General features: G+C 33.0%; 1 pseudogene; it reads left to right on the forward strand.

The window, feature by feature from the left end:
- Positions 1–7078: 7078 nt before the first annotated feature.
- LOC129895200 (protein PIN-LIKES 1-like) lies at positions 7079–14892 on the forward strand (annotated as a pseudogene).
- Positions 14893–16949: the final 2057 nt, after the last annotated feature.

Raw genomic sequence — 16949 nt, forward strand, 5'->3', positions numbered from 1 at the left:
TTGACAGATCAGATTAGAAAATATTTATTAATTGTCCTTAATAGTTTGAAAAAATTATATATTATCTCATTAATTAATAAATAATTTCATATCAAATTTTAAGTGAAATACATCAAGATATAAATATTTTTTCTATCAGATACACTCCAAAATACAAATCCACAGGAAGAGATGCGAACGAGAAAGGAGGAAGAGGAGAGAAAGTATGTGTATATACATGTGAATCACACTAAATACATCATACATGTATTTATATGTGTGATACATTATGAAATAAAGATACAAAGAGAGAGAGAGGCGAGCGAGAGGGTCAATTACATGTGAATCCACTCGAATACCGTATATCTAAATTTAACCTTATATATTTGAGATATATGTATGCAGATGTGCTAAATATATGCATACGAAGTCCGAATTCTTGTAAAATTTGTAACATTGAAAACTCGCGTGAATGGAAGTAATTTGATCCTAAACTATTGAGATTTGTATTTTTTTTCCCTAAAAAATATTAAGTTCAATCCATCATTACGTAGATTGTGGCTTGCCCCGAGCCAACCCATTGTTAAAATATTTTTAAAAAAAAAAAATTAAAATGTTATTTTAGTGGACTTTGATTTTTGAATCCTCTTATTATTTACTTATTGTTAGTAGGGCAAATCATTGAAAATGTCATCCCATAAAACTTAATTTACCTACCATCTTTTAAACCCAATTTTTAAAAATTATCTAAAATGGGCATTCAGCCTCAATGTATAGTTCATATATATGTAAGCTATATTGTCAGAGGCGTATCTAGGATTTCAGCAAGATGGGGACATCATTATTAAAAGGAGCACTTATTGGTTATATTAATTAAAAATATTAATGTGGACAATGGGATTCAAATCTCCAAACTACAAGTCGTGCACCCCTTTATTTGTACATACTTACCAATACACTAAAGTGTTCACTTGTTCATGGTTCGCCTATAAAAATTTAAGAACTCAATTAGAAAAATAGCAGTGTTATGCATGGGTTAAGGAAGAGATGATGGATGCATGTGAATCCACTCCCCCTCCAGTGCATACGCTCCTATATATTGTATAGTCAATGTATATTTTCAATGATTTTTGGCTATTATGTAAATAAAAACACAGCTATATTTGTTATAAACTAATTACTTTATTGTATATATTTGAAACTAGCCCTTTTTAGCATATATTTTTTATTGGAATGGTATAAAATATATACAATAAAGTAATAAGTTTACAACAAATATATCCATATATTTATTTACTTAAAAAATAGTCAAAAGTCATAGAATATACATTGATTATACAATATAGCTTACTAATACATGAGTTGTGCACTACCTATACATTATGATACACTTAAAAAATTGAATATAACTTAACTATATATGAGTATACACTGACTATACATGAAGTATGACAAGAGGGAGTTGCTCGGATGGTTCCCTCACTTACAACCTAAAGGTTGTGAGTTCGAGTCACTAAGGGAGCAAAAAGGGCGGGAGCTCCTACAGAGTGGTAAAGAAAAAAAGATTATACATGAAGTATACAATGACTATTTTCGACCAACTCAAACAGTCTCAAATTTTAGATATGAAATTCTCTCAATGTTTTGATTTTTTTATATATAATTCGCTCAAAAATATTCACGTTTGCAGTACATCAGTTTTTTAAAAAAGAAGAAGACAAAATTGGAAGAAGAAACTGGTTGAAGAAGAAGACGATGACGACAACCTAAGTCGAAGAAGAAGCCGACCATTTTTTTGGTAACTAAATTAATTGAAGGGTCTTTTGATGTAATTATCTCTTTTTTATTTAATCCACGAACTGACTCAACCCACATTACTCAATCCACACAGACTAACAGACTTACTGGAACTAGGCTCAAAAGCTCTATTTTAAATGTATAATAAGTGAAGTTTTGTGGTACAATTAAGTGTAAAAGTGTAAAAATCGATGTGATGGTTCTTGTTTAACTTTTGTTACTAAACTTTTATGTGAGTTTGATTTTATTTGATAGCTTAATTATTGATTTTGCTTCATTTCTTAGACTAATCAGTCGGCATGACTTGTGTAATCATTTGATATCATGTATGATTTGTTACTTTGATAACAGTTAAAGGCCAAAAATATTTTTTTTTGTTGAAATTAGTGATAAATCTTTTATGGTATTAGTATACATTTGGTTATTGAAAATAATTATCACATTAATTGCATAAATTGATTATGTGAATGAGGAAAAGAATTCTTGAAATTGTCAATCATTCAATAATAGAAGGCTAGACCTCTCTTTTACTTTTAGCATTTATTATCCTAGATTTAGTTTAATATGTTATATTCATATTCTATTTCTAATATTTGATTATTATTTTTCTTTTGATGGATACCTGGATGAAGTATGTATTATCAACTTCAATGTTGAAAATCAAATTTTGTCCAATTATGACACAATTTTTGTACTAATTGGACCACCAACATGAACATGATGATCAAACTAATTTTGTTTCTCTCATTAGCAAGCCCAAGATAGTAATTGTGCAACTTTAATTTGCAAATGAATCTAAATAATGTGAAGTATGTTATGTACTTTTTTTTTGGTAGAAGAAGTATATTATGTACTTCAATATTCATTCAACTTGATTGTACTCTCTTCGTTCCATATTAGATGGGCATCTTACAAAAAATATTTATTTTATATTACTTGATCACTTACTAAATCGAAATAGAATTAATTAGTTTTTTTCCATTTTATCTCTACAATTAATATGACATTTTGAATGTAAACAATTTTCAATACTAGCTATTTCTATATTTTATGTATATTACACTGATATAAACAAAACGCAAAATGATAAAGTCTTTCAATGTATTAATGATTTCTTAATCACCTTGTGAAGTTGAAAGTGTCCATCTAATATGGGACGAAGGTAGTACTATTTTATATTTTTGGGAAATCCTAATAAATAATTAAAAAATAAGTATGTAATTATCTTTTTCAGTATTTGATACGTAAACGCCCTGCTCAACACAAGCACGATCCATCTACTCTATAAAGAAGTAAACAAAAAAAATGTTTAATTAAAAAAATTATTAATCTTTCCTCGTGGAGTTATGACATAACAAATGAACACCATTTAAATACAATTTTTTTCCTTTTAGATATTTATACTTGAAATTTAACATGTGCACAACATTTTTAGTATGACAATTATAGAGGGGTATATAATTTTACTAAAAGTAAATGATGTTATAGAAAAGTAAAATATAACATAAAAAATCAATTCGTGAGAAAATTGATCCATTATAGTAAAATATTATTACAATGAATGATTGCTATAAACTTATAACGAGATTAATGGAGATCGTTATAACAAAATCAATTTTCATTATAACGAATGGTCTTATAACGAGGTTTGACTGAATTTCACCTTTTTATAAATTCATGTAGAATATTATATCACAATGAAGCTATAATTTCCAATGAACACAATATAAAACGTTTACTTAAATCTTATTTTTTTGAGGTAATCCATATCAACTTATATAAATATTTAATTATGAATTCAATAACTAAAATAAATTATAAACTTAGTTCCTTTATATTAATTATATATAATCATCAACCCTCTAATACAAAGCACGTGTTTTATCAAACGGCCATAAAATTATTCAAAGGGTTCACGTTTTGTGGATAATGACACATTAATGGGTTCTCTTACCCAACAACAGAAATACATATAATAATGTGCCACTTTTCGACATATTTCATAAATAAAAAAAAGAATAATTTTAGATATCTTTAGAGATTTCACTCTATAACACTCGTTTTTTCTGTGGTTTATAATATTATGTCTGCCTTTTTTTTTTTACTTTTTTATAACTATTCTGTAAATCTATTAAAATAAATATAAATTAATTATGCTTTGACAAGTTTGCCCTCCTTTATATTAATTTCTTCAAATTAATTATAAAAAGATAACTTATTTAATAAATATTTTAAAAATGAATCAATATTATGGTGAAATTGATTTGAGGAATAAATAATTAATTAATGCTAAGGGTAAAATATGACAAAAAATAATCAGGTGAGGGGACAAAGACGTCCTCTTTCTACCAGACTTGTCTCATTAATGTGAATTTTTTTTCTTGATAAGTTAAAAGTGACAAGTAAAATTGAAAATTTATTTTAAAATAATAAATAAGTAAAAATGAACATAGGAAGTAATTAACTAATCGGAACATTGTAATTTTCACGTGATTATGATTAGTATTCCATCCGTACTATTTTATGTGACACCCTTTTCTTTCTAATATGTCTCCAAAAGAATATCACTTTATTATAATTAAAAATAATTTAATTTCACCTTTAATGAAATAATTTCTAACCACATAAGTATCTAAAAATTATTTTAAAACATAAATTTAAAAAAAATTGTTTTTTATCTTTAATATCGTGTCAAATCAAATAATATTAAGACTAAATAATATCAACCACACAATAGTGTCCACTTAAATGTCGTTTTTTCAAATTTCAAATTAAATGGGCACGCCTCAGGTATGATCTAACATTGGCCAGTGGAAAATTTCAGGGTAGTACGAAGTAAAATCCGATCCAATTCACAGTGTTTTGAAATATTTTTTCTAATTCATTTTTATTCGTTTATATTGAGTTTTAAAGATGTGAATAGAAAATAAAGAATTGTGATCTTTACTAAAAGTTATGTCTTTTCTAAAGAGTTATGACAGTTCTGAAATGTTGTGCCTTTTCTAAAAGATTGTGACTTTTTTGAAGAATTGCGGTTTTTCTAAAAGATTGTGACTTTTTCAAAGGATTGTGACTTTTCCGATAAGACACAATAAATACATGTTCACACTACCCATTATTGTCTATAAATACAAGATTTTCCTCTCATTTTTCAACATTGAATTTCTCCCTCTTCTCATATATTTTCTTATAAATAAAGTTGAGTCTTTGTGTGATTTCGTTGATGGCTTTTTAGTTCGCTGAAATTATTGAATTTTGAAGTACCGCTACTTTTTTAATATATTATTCATTTTATCATGCGAGGAAATATTTCATAATCTCAGGTACAGTGAAGGGATTAAATTCTTTAAGGACACACAGTAATTTCTGTGGACTCGTATAATTTTATTTTTTTTCATCTTAAAAGTATTTTTATTTTACTATTTTGAATACATGGAAAATAATTTATTTTAAATTTAACATGTTTTTTAAGAAATATGAATTAATATAAGTATTCCATCATAAAACTCATATTAATTGGTGTATATTCTTAAATTTTGAGAAATGATTTAGGGAGTGCGTGATTAATATTGAAGGTAAAGTATAAAAAATAAATATTTTTTTCTTCATATAATAACTTGCCCCTGTTTAAGCAGATACATGAAGAATTTGTTCTCTTCTTCAACTAATTCCTTTATTTGTTGTTATGAATTTATTTATTTTTTGTTAAATTTGAGAACAAGAGATGTAAATTGTACTACACAAGTCTGTAAAAAAAGACTTGACTTAGAAGTCATTGGCGGAGGATCAATCCCGAGTCATTCATGTAGACAGCCAACCTCCAAACCAACTAAAACATCTCGAAGAACATTTTTTTTCACTCAGTATTCAATACTTGCATTCGAACTTGATTAAATCTGAATTTTCGCATTACACGATCTAATTATGGGGTAGACCTCCCAAAGGAATGATTTTCATTTTCAGAGACTTTGATAACTCTAGTTAAGGGTGAAAACAATGGGGAAATCAAAATTTTCACTAAGACGATTCAAAATATGAATAGAAAACACACGAAAAAGCCAAATGAGTTTCAACATCTACTATATATATATAAAAATTTATTTAATCATATATAAATAGTGTATTTTTTTGTTGGAGGGGTTTGAATGAACTTTTCAACCATACCTAATTTCGAACCCTGACGTGAATGAATCCCGAACCATACCACCACAATCCTCCTGATTCCTCTTAAAAGTTCCTCACCTAATGAATTCGGGACCATTTGAGAAATTCCCTGTAAAGGAATTTATTTAAAACAATAGTCCTGTTGATATTTAGAGCCCGTTTGGATTGGCTTTAAGTGGTCAAAACCAACTTAAAGTCCCTTTTCAGCTTTTGGACGTGTTTGCCTAATGCTAACTTTAAGCCATAAAGTTCTTAAAGTCAGTCAAAAATGAAAAGTTAGGATTCCTAACTTTTTTTTTGTTAAGTGCTTAAAGTCATTTTCTTTGACCATGGAAATTACTTTTATATCCCTTATATTTTAACTAAATTCCCAAACTACCCTTTTTATTCTTTTAACCCTAAAATTCACATAATTTTCCTCATTTAAGCACTTTTATCCAAACATTCAACTGCTTATTTATAAAAATAACTTTCAGCACTTTAAACTTCTAAAAGCACTTCATACATAAAAGTTATTTTTTTAAGCCAATCCAAACAGGCTCTTATATGGGTCAATCTAGCGAAGTTAGGATTTTGAATAAGGGGATTCAAAATTTAAATAAATAGACACACGAATTAGTTAAAGGAGGTTAGACATCTACTTTATATACATAAAAAATTATTTTAGCCATGTATAAATAGTATAATTTTCTGTCGAAGGAGGTTCGGATAAACCCTCTAGCTACAACGTGACTCCACCACTATTTCATCTGCCGAAGTAGGTTCGGATAAACCCCTAACTATAAAGTGGCTCCACCACTGCTCCATCATTGAAGAAAAATTATTATTCATTTTGATTAAGCTCCCTTCCTGTTAATCGAAGTTCTTCTCACTTTTTATGTTCAATAATTCAGTTTTAAACCTAAAAATCGTGGTTCTCAAACGAGCAATAGAAAAAAAAAATTAGGTGAAATTTACTTTTTTATTTAACTTGGATAAAATTGGATGACTTTATATGACAAAATAAAGTAAAAAATGACTTACGTGTGATAAATTATTGTGTAATAAATACAAAGCTGAAAATGACCACACTCTAGAGTTCAAACAAAATGATTAATCATTCTGATTAAGTTTCCTTCCTATAAATTTGGAAGTTCTTCTCAGATATAAGAAAATAATTTAGTTTTAGAGCTAAAGATTGTGGTTCTCAAACGAGCAATAAAAAAGATTCTGAAGCATTTTCGAGAATTATACGAGCCGTTAACATTTTTTAGTAGCATTTTAAGATGGTAATTAGCAGTTTTAGTTTTCTTTGATTGATTGTTTGTGAATTCTATCACTTATAGGTTCTGTTCTTGAGTTTCAATATCCTTATGTGCTATATTTTGATTTGTATTAATAGGCATAATACGTAAACACATACTCTAACTTTGAGAGTGCATCTAGACAAATTAACTTGGTTCTCTGTTTCATCGTTTACATAAGAGGAACTCGATATGGGGCTTCTGGATCTCTTACTTGCAGCATCAATGCCGGTTATCCAAGTGCTTTTGATAACAGCAATTGGACTAGTTCTTGCACTAGATCGTTTCGCCTTACTAGGAGAGGATGCAAGGAAGCATTTGAATAATGTGAGTGTACTTTTCATGCTTTGTAGTTTGCTCGTCAATTCAAACTTTACTCGTTACTTGTAACTCTCTACCTTCAGGAGGTAGTGGTAAGGTCTGCGTAAACCCTATCCTCCTCAGATTCCACTTAGTGGGATTTCCCTGCATATGCTGTTGTTGTACTTGTACGTGAACTTGTTAGTTTATTCAATCCTCTGCACCTCTACCATGTCCTTTAAGGGAGATCAAATCTGCTCGGAGAACATTTAGGAACAAAAAAATTACACTGTTTATACATGGTTAAAGTTATTTTTTTTGTATATATAGTAGATGTTGAAACTCCTTCAACTTCTTCGTGTCTTTACTTCTTTAGAGTTTGAACAGTCGTCCACCAAGGCTAGAACAGACAAGAAGAATCACCCAGTATTTTTGTCTCTGTTGGGATTTGAACCTGACGCCTCAGGTTCTCAACTCACTTTATTGACTAGTGAGTCACACCCTTGGGCGGTGCTATAGTAATATTGTTGTGGAAAAGGCAAAAAAACAAAAAAAATTCTATCATTTCAATTCTAACTTGTAAAAATTATTGTACTCTCTTATTACGTGGTAATCTCTGTCATAGGAAATTGATGTTTCTTTCTGTATTATTTTCTGTGAACAGATTGTGTTTTTCATATTCAATCCCGCCCTGATTTCAAGCAACTTATCCAAAACAATTACATACGAAAGCATGAAACGATTGTGAGTTTTCGAGATTTCTAATCTCTTGTGTTGTTATGTGTTCCCTGTCTGTCCCATTAACTCAGTTGTAATTGTAGGTGATTCATGCCTTTGAATCTCTTCATCACTTATATTGTTGGTTCGATTCTTGCTTGGATCGTCAATCAAATAACAAGACCTCCTAAACATCTACGAGGCCTCGTTATAGGCTGCTGTGTTGCAGGTATGTATAACCAGAAAGAACATCAGTCACGAAGATGACTATTGTCCAAGTTAATATGGTACAGCTTCTGCGTAACCCTTTCATGTTCTGCTAAAATCAGTATTTGACATTTTGAATTCTGACCCTTCCTCTTACATAAATTCTTCTACTCCGTTTGAACTTATAGGTGATAAATTGACATTAGTATTCTCGCCAAAATTAAGTACTCCTTCCGTTTCAGTTTGTTTGTCTCACTTTCCGTTATAGTCCATTTCATAAAGAATGTCTCTTTACTTTTTTTTGGCAACTCGCTAATTCCAACTTTCCCCATGACATTTTTAAAAACTACAAGAAAGACATTTTGGTACATTCTACGTATCTTTAGTTTATGACCTCAAGATTCAATAATCTTTCTTGCTTTCTTAAATTTCGTGTCAAGTTAAAATTAGACAAACAAAAGTCTTCCTTACTTTCTCCGCATAATTTTGCGTCTACGATGTGAACTGGAAAATGGGCATACTTCTCATCATAATTCCAGTTGTCTGTGAGGAGAAAGGAAGCCCATTTGGAGCGCCTGATGTTTGCCACACATATGCAATTGACTATGTTTCCCTTTCAATGGCGGTATGTGTTATTAATAGTTAAGTTGGTTTCACTATACTTTCATGTTTGGGATGGTCTCCGATGTGAAATTGTGGCGTTGAATACTTCATCTATGTCAATTCGTTTGTCTTACTTTTACTTGACACGGAGTTCGGAAAACTTTTGAATCTATTGGTTCATTTTGAAACTGATTAAAAATGAAAGTAAAACAAAAAGGTAGTATCAGTTATGAGCTACCTCTCCACTCCAAAGAATGTACATGCGGCTCTACGGCCTTAACTGGGGGCAGAAAAAAACACTTAATAACAAAAACTGTTAAAACTTTTCATTCAATGGAAATCTAATGCAATGTTTCCTGGTGATTTCTCTTCTTCAGATAGGCACAATTTATCTATGGTCTTATGTGTATAATATTGTCAGAATATCATTAAGTAAGAGCCCCGATAAGGTTGAAGTTAACGATTCCACCATAAGTAAATATATGCCGGTGAAAGCTCCATAGCTGAAGTTGGGATCTTCACGGAGCCACTGCTTGGACAAATGACTTGGCACGATCAGAGCACCAATCTGAACAACCTGCATTGCCCTCTACTAGATTTGATGATAAATCTGTGGTTGATTATGCATCACATTTCAATCATGCATGCCTGAACTAACTATTCCCTCCGTTTCAATTTGTTTGTCTTACTTTCAATTTTAGTCCGTTTTAAAAAGATCATCTCTTTCCTTTTTGACAAATCTTTAATTCCAACTTTCCACATGACATGTTTAAAACCACAAGATTCAAGGGTATTTTGGTACATTCTACATATCTTTAGTTTAAAGCTACAAAATTCAAAATTCTTTTTACTCAGAAAAACAAATTGAAACAAAGCGAGTATACATTACAATATTTCCCCATTCCCCAATGGAAAACTGAGTGGATGCAAATGAATATTGTGAAAGAGAAGCTCACCGGCATAACCTCCAGGATGGTAATGGCGCACTTAGAATTTTGAATTTTGATCTATGAGTTCCTGTAACAGGTATCGCTATGGACTAAATTGAGACAGTACATGGGAGTGCTTTCAAGGAAGAAGAACCTGAAGAAATTATTTTTCCCTTCTACCATCGGAGCAGTATTCTCCCACTGTTATCCTATCTGTGTTCTAAACTCCTTTGTATTGCGTGGTTGTGTTAGTTCGTATTTAGTGTGTGCAATTTGTTAGGTGTTTCTGTTAATATGATAGGCATTTCCTGCAGGGCAGCCTGAAGTCTTGTTTAAGATCCAGTTATTCAAGGAGGAGTATTGACCATTGGCCTTGTATAGATTGCAGGTTTTGTAGTTGAACTTGTACCTCAAATCAGAAAGTCAGTTATAGGTAATGCAGCTCCTCTTCATGGGGTCCAAGATACAGCTAGTTTACATGGGTATGAGACTCTCTAGCTTGTTTAAATATATAGAAACTCACATGATAGTTCATGTATGAAGCTCAAAATATCGGGATACTTTGGATGTTTTTGACCCTTCACTCTGTTTTACTCTGATAGAAATACTTCTCGTTGGCTACATTCTTCAAATAAGTAAAGATCCTCCGACCAATATCAGAAACGTGCAGAGATTTCTATAATAGCTTTGTAATTTAGATTCTATGAGGAAACTGGTGTCTATTCCGTGATCAACAGCATATTAGTGTAATCCCACAAGTGGGTGTGAGGAGGATGATGTGTATGTAGCCTTATTCTGATCCTGTGAGGGTAGATAAGTTGTTTCTGATAAACTCTCAGCTCAAGCAAAGCATATTAAAAACAGTATGGAAAAAAATACAGTAACCAATATCAGAAATGTGCAGAGATTCCTAAAATAGCTTTGTAATTTAGATTTTATGTGGGAACTGGTGTCTATTTCGTGATCACCGAAACAAATTAGTAGCAATATCGATAGAACAAACTCCATTAGAAAGAAAAAAAAGGAAGAAAGAAAAACATTATGTCACGCCCCGGGAGGGTACCCTAGACATGGTCGGCATTCGAAGACCATTGCTGGTCTCCAAGCGAACCACTTGATCCAATCACACATTCATTCATATCAATCAATCAGCGGAAAGTTTAAAATAAAGGAATACTTTAGTGGGCAACTCAAATCATCAATTTAACTCAAATAATAAAGGCCATGGGCCAACAAATCGAACTCCAATCTATGCCGTTAAATAGTTTGACAAGAATAATTCAAGAAGTAAAATACTCAATCGACCCATCACTATCTAGTCTATGAAGCCTCTATCACTATTATCTAATTAGTGCCAATGACAAGTTCATGGCTACCTCAAATCAGAATGAAAAGACTAACTCGACGCAAGAATAACTTAAGTGGTATTCTCCGAATGTAGGGGAGGACTCACCAATAAGCTGAGTGTGAACAGATCCTCAACGGTGCGCCTATTGATGATCTCTTAAACCTGTCTCTGCATCATGAAACGATGCAGGTCCAAATGGACGTCAGTACGTGAAATATACAAGTATGTAATATGACAGAATGAAATAATACCGGTTCAAATATCTCAAGTTATAAAGATAAGAGATGCTCAATCAAAGTGTCATAAGTCTAAAGTAAGAATACGGTTTAGACAGAGACTACTTGTATACAATCCAATCCAATCACATACAATCCAATTCAATTTAATCATATACCATCCAATCCAATCCAATCGTATACAATTCAATCCAATCCAATCATATACAATCCGATCCAATCCAATTCAATCTATTAATTTATAATTCAATCGCATACCATCCAATCCAATCCAATCATATACAATCAACTCAACAATAAAGTCAAAGGACTCAATTCAATAGATATGTAAATTAGAATTTAGCAATAATTTACAAATCAACTCAATCAGATACAATCTCAATTAAACCAATCATATCAAGCACAATCCATTCAATTGGGAGTTTCTCTAACCGACAATCATCATCATATGAGCAAGTGATAGTACAACAAGCCGACGTTGTTGTCACGTCCGTTCATACTTTGTCAGGATATGAATGAATCAACCAATTATGGATCCATCAATCAATCAAGTCCTATCATTTCAGGACAATGAAATAGGGAAACATCCGACACGGTACAATCCCTTCTTACGTTGGCTACGTAGTTCATGGAATTCAAGTATAGACTATACTTATACCCAATTCGGTGCGCAATACTCCTCCCAAAACTCAATATGCTCATATCTATCAAGTGAGTAAAATACTCAAAATACTCATTTAGTCTCTTAGGACTTATTTTCAAATCAACTCATTTAGTCTCATTGGACTCTTTTCAAAACGCATTCAAATTTGGCCTCATTGGACCTTCTTCCAAATCAACTCATCTCAAACCATCAAACTCTTCTCTTTAAAATTGATACAATCTCAACTCAATGAATGCAGAAAATATTAGATGCTTTTAAAACATAATTTCAACTCCTCAACTCAAACTCAAAATAGACATTTTTATGTAAAAATACTCAACTCATTTAAATTCAAAATACTCATGTTCAAAATGATAATTAAGAGACTTTTCAAACTCAATTCATACTTAAACTCTTTTTAAATCAAAGATAAAAGTAATTATTCTTTAAACTCAAAATAGTGTATAAATAGTTTATGCAAAAATGTTCACAAATCATTTATTTAAAATTCCTTCTCAAACAATAATTTATACTCATATGACTCCACTCAAATCAAATTATGCAAATCACATATCATGTAGTCACGTTAGACTCCAATCCATTTCACCTCAAACATCATCATCAAACATCATCATTCACATCATTATCAAACATCTTGCTCAAATTTCTTATTTAATTCTATATTCCATTTATAGAAACACAAATGACATTCTAGCTCTACCAATGTTTCATTTCTTTTTATGTCATTCACATTCATAGCTATCCCAATTCATTCTTTTCATTCCAATCAATACATATACACAAAAAACCATCCATCTCAACCTCAAGACAATTTATGACCAAAAAGGAAATCTCATCTTGGTTTTCATGTGAATGAAACATGAATCCGTACTCTCAACAAAACTCCACTCAAGAACACCATCAATACATATGAATTTATATACAAAAATTCATTTGTAGTCAATAATATGAAAGATAACTATTTAATAATTCAAGTCATGAAAATCATCAATCAATTAATAGTATATAAAAAATATTCTATAATTTAGGAAAAATTCAAGAAAACCTTTATGGAAGGTTCAAGCCTTTCACAATTTTCATCCAACACATCTATGAGGCATATGGAAGAACTCAATTCATATTTTAGGTTAGCCTTACATACCTAGAAATCGGAGGAAATCAAGACTTGAAGGAATGGCTTGAAACCTCACTCTTCTTCTTCTTCTCCAATTCTCCTTCTCAACATTCTTGGGTGTTTTTGGAGAGAAAACCCTTAGAAATTGATGTGAGGGGCGGAAATGGTGAACTCTAGTGTATTAGGTTTAATATAGGATGGGTGGGAAAAGGTCCAAAATGCCCTTCATCAAAAATCCGGAAAAAAAAAATGGGCCAAAACCCTGCTGGCGCTATAGTGGCGCGCCGCGCCACTACAGCGTCAAGCCTAAAATTTCTGAAATCTGGAAAATGGGCTTAAAAACCCTGCACCTGCTTTAGTGGCCTATCGCGCCAAGGGCCAAATTACTGAGGCTAGTTTCTGGAGCTATAGTGGCGTCGGGGGCCACTGGAGCGGCAGGCCTGAAATTCCTGCAATGATAGTCCAGGCCTGAATTTTTCTGCAGTACTAGTCTGTAGTAAAATTGTCATAACTTTTGACTCCGAACTCCAAAAATTACAATCTTGGTGGCGTTGGAAAGAAAACTCAAATACCTCTAATTTAATAGGTCATGAGCCACCCAATTTATTATATTATAAGAGATATGATCATTTGAAGTTGACTCTTATACTAACTCATCTGAAAACTTAATCGATTGGAATTCTTTGGACTCGACTTGGTGTTAGAGATCTTTTATGATCCTAACACACATCTAATACACTTCAAATATTTAGGAATTAATACTAACTCATATATAAAATTACAAATCATCGAGTTCGATCCTATACGCACAAGAAGAACGGTTCGAGTCTTGGCGGAAAAAAAAACCGGGGCGTTACACATTCCTTCTGTTGAGATATTGAGATGTTAAGCAAAAATCATTTGGGCCAGAAAACATCGTCAGACCTTTCAATAACAGCCATCAGAGATAACAATGTTTAGAACTAACTTTTATATTCTTTATAACAACATTTCGCTATTACAACCAAAAAAATATCCGGACGAACAATGTTGTTATCAGAACATTGTTAATTACTGTTTATTCCTTACTATTACTGCTTTATTTTACTGTATATGTTGTTATTTTCTTTAGTTTCCATCGTAGGAGGTCTTTTACATATACTGTTATTTCTTTGCGTATATATCAGTTCATGCTCTATTAATTAATGAACGTATTTTTTGTTTCATCTTGCTCAATTACTTATAATTATTATAGAGAAATTTGACGGTATATGCGAATGCAGATTTATTTGCAGGAACCATGACACAGTTGTTTGGAGCTGGTGAGAGTGAGTGTTCAGTGATTATGTTATGGACTTAAGCATTGGCTTCAGCATCATTTACAATATGGACAGCATTCTTCATATGGCTTGTATCCTGATCGCTATTTCCTAATTAGTTTAGACGAAAAAACCGTCAGACCCTACGCATGAGATTATATTGGATATATTGTTGTTGTGTAGAGGGAAAACAGAGATAAGAAAATTTATCAAATTACTATGGTGTATATATTAGCTATAAGCAACTACAATTGTATTAAGAATGACAATGACAATATTATTGATTACAACAACAACAACAACAACAACCCAGTGAAATCCCACAACATGGGGTCTGGAGAGGGTAGAATGTACGCAGACCTTACTCCTACCAAGGTAGGACGGCTGTTTCCTGGAGACCCTCGGCTCAGTAAAAGCATAAATGCATAAAAAAATGTTAGATAAGAATAGAAAATTAAAAGCTTTATGAGAAAAACAACAAACAAATAACGAATAGATGACAAATAAATACAAATAAATAAAGACTAATAACAAATAACGATTAAATAAATAATGAAAGCGGCACAGGTAAAATTGAGTAATCAAAGCATAGAAAGTAATAAATAATAACAGAAATAACAGAAATCAGAAGTCAAAGCGCAAGAGATCGTAATGCACTACTACACCTATGAATAGAGAAGAATAACGAGACTATGAACTAGCCTTCTATCCTAATGTGGGTCCTCCACACCCTCCTATCTAAGGTCATGTCCTCCGTAAGCTGTAACTGCGTCATGTCCTGTCTAATCACCTCTCCCCAATACTTCTTCGGCCTACCCCTACCTCTTCTGTAACCATCCATGGCCAGCCTCTCACACCTCCGCACTGGGGCATCTGTGTCTCTCCTCTTCACATGTCCATACCATCTCAGTTGTATTTCCCGCATCTTGTCTTCCACCGAGGCCACTCCTACCTTGTCCTGAATAGCCTCATTTCTAATCATGTCGCTCCTGGTGTGCCCACACATCCATCTCAGCATTCTCATCTCAGCAACTTTCATCTTTTGAATGTGAGAAGTCTTAACTGGCCAACACTCCGCCCCATACAGCATAGCCGGTCTAACCACCACTTTGTAGAACTTGCCCTTAAGTTTTGGTGGCACATTCTTGTCACATAGCACTCCGGAAGCGAGCCTCCATTTCATCCACCCTACCCCAATACGATGTGTGACATCATCGTCAATCTCCCCGCTGCCTTGCATGATAGACCCAAGATACTTGCAACTACTTCTCTTTTGGATGACCTGAGCACCAAGCCTAACTTCAACATCAACCTCCTGAGGTGTCTCACTGAACTTGCACTCTAAGTACTCTGTCTTTGTCCTACTCAACTTAAACCCTTTAGACTCCAAGGTATGTCTCCAATCCTCCAGCTTAGCGTTAACTCCGTGGCGAGTCTCATCGATCAGGACTATGTCATCCGCGAAAAGCATACACCATGGCACCGTACCTTGAATTTGTCGCGTCAATCCATCTATCACCAAGGCAAATAAAAAAGGACTAAGAGCTGATCCTTGATGCAACCCCATCACCACTGGGAAGTGCTCTGAGTCCCCTCCTACTGTCCTTACCCTGGTTTTGGCTCCCTCGTACATGTCCTTGATCACCCTAATGTATACCATAGGTACACCTTTAGCCTTCAAACATGTCCATAGTATTTCTCTTGGGACTTTATCATAAGCCTTTTCTAGGTCGATGAATACCATATGCAAGTCCCTCTTCCTCTCCCTATGCTGCTCCACCAGTCTCCTCATAAGATGGATGGCTTCTGTAGTTGAGCGTCCCGGCATAAATCCAAACTGGTTCTCTGAAATAGACACGTCTCTCCTCACCCTCATCTCTACCACTCTTTCCCACAGTTTCATAGTATGGCTTAGTAGCTTAATACCTCTATAGTTGTTGCAACTCTGGATATCCCCTTTATTTTTGTATAGAGGGATCATTATGCTCGACCTCCATTCTTCGGGCATCGTTGCCGTTTTAAAGATGACATTAAATAACCTAGTCAACCACTCCAAACCTACCGAAATCGTGCTCTTCCAAAATTCCCCAGGAATCTCGTCAGGTCCGGTTGCTCTTCCCGAGCGCATCCTACGAACTACACTCTTAACCTCCACGACCTTAATACTCCTACAATACCCAAAATCGCAACGCCTCTCTGTATGTTCTAAATCTCCCAACACAAAGTCTCTGTCCCCTTCCTCATTCAAGAGTTTATAGAAATAGGACTGCCATCTCTGTTTAATGAGGGTCTCGTCTACCAATACTTTTC

This window comes from Solanum dulcamara, chromosome 1 (assembly GCF_947179165.1).
Source record: "Solanum dulcamara chromosome 1, daSolDulc1.2, whole genome shotgun sequence".
Classification (NCBI taxonomy): Eukaryota; Viridiplantae; Streptophyta; class Magnoliopsida; order Solanales; family Solanaceae; genus Solanum; species Solanum dulcamara.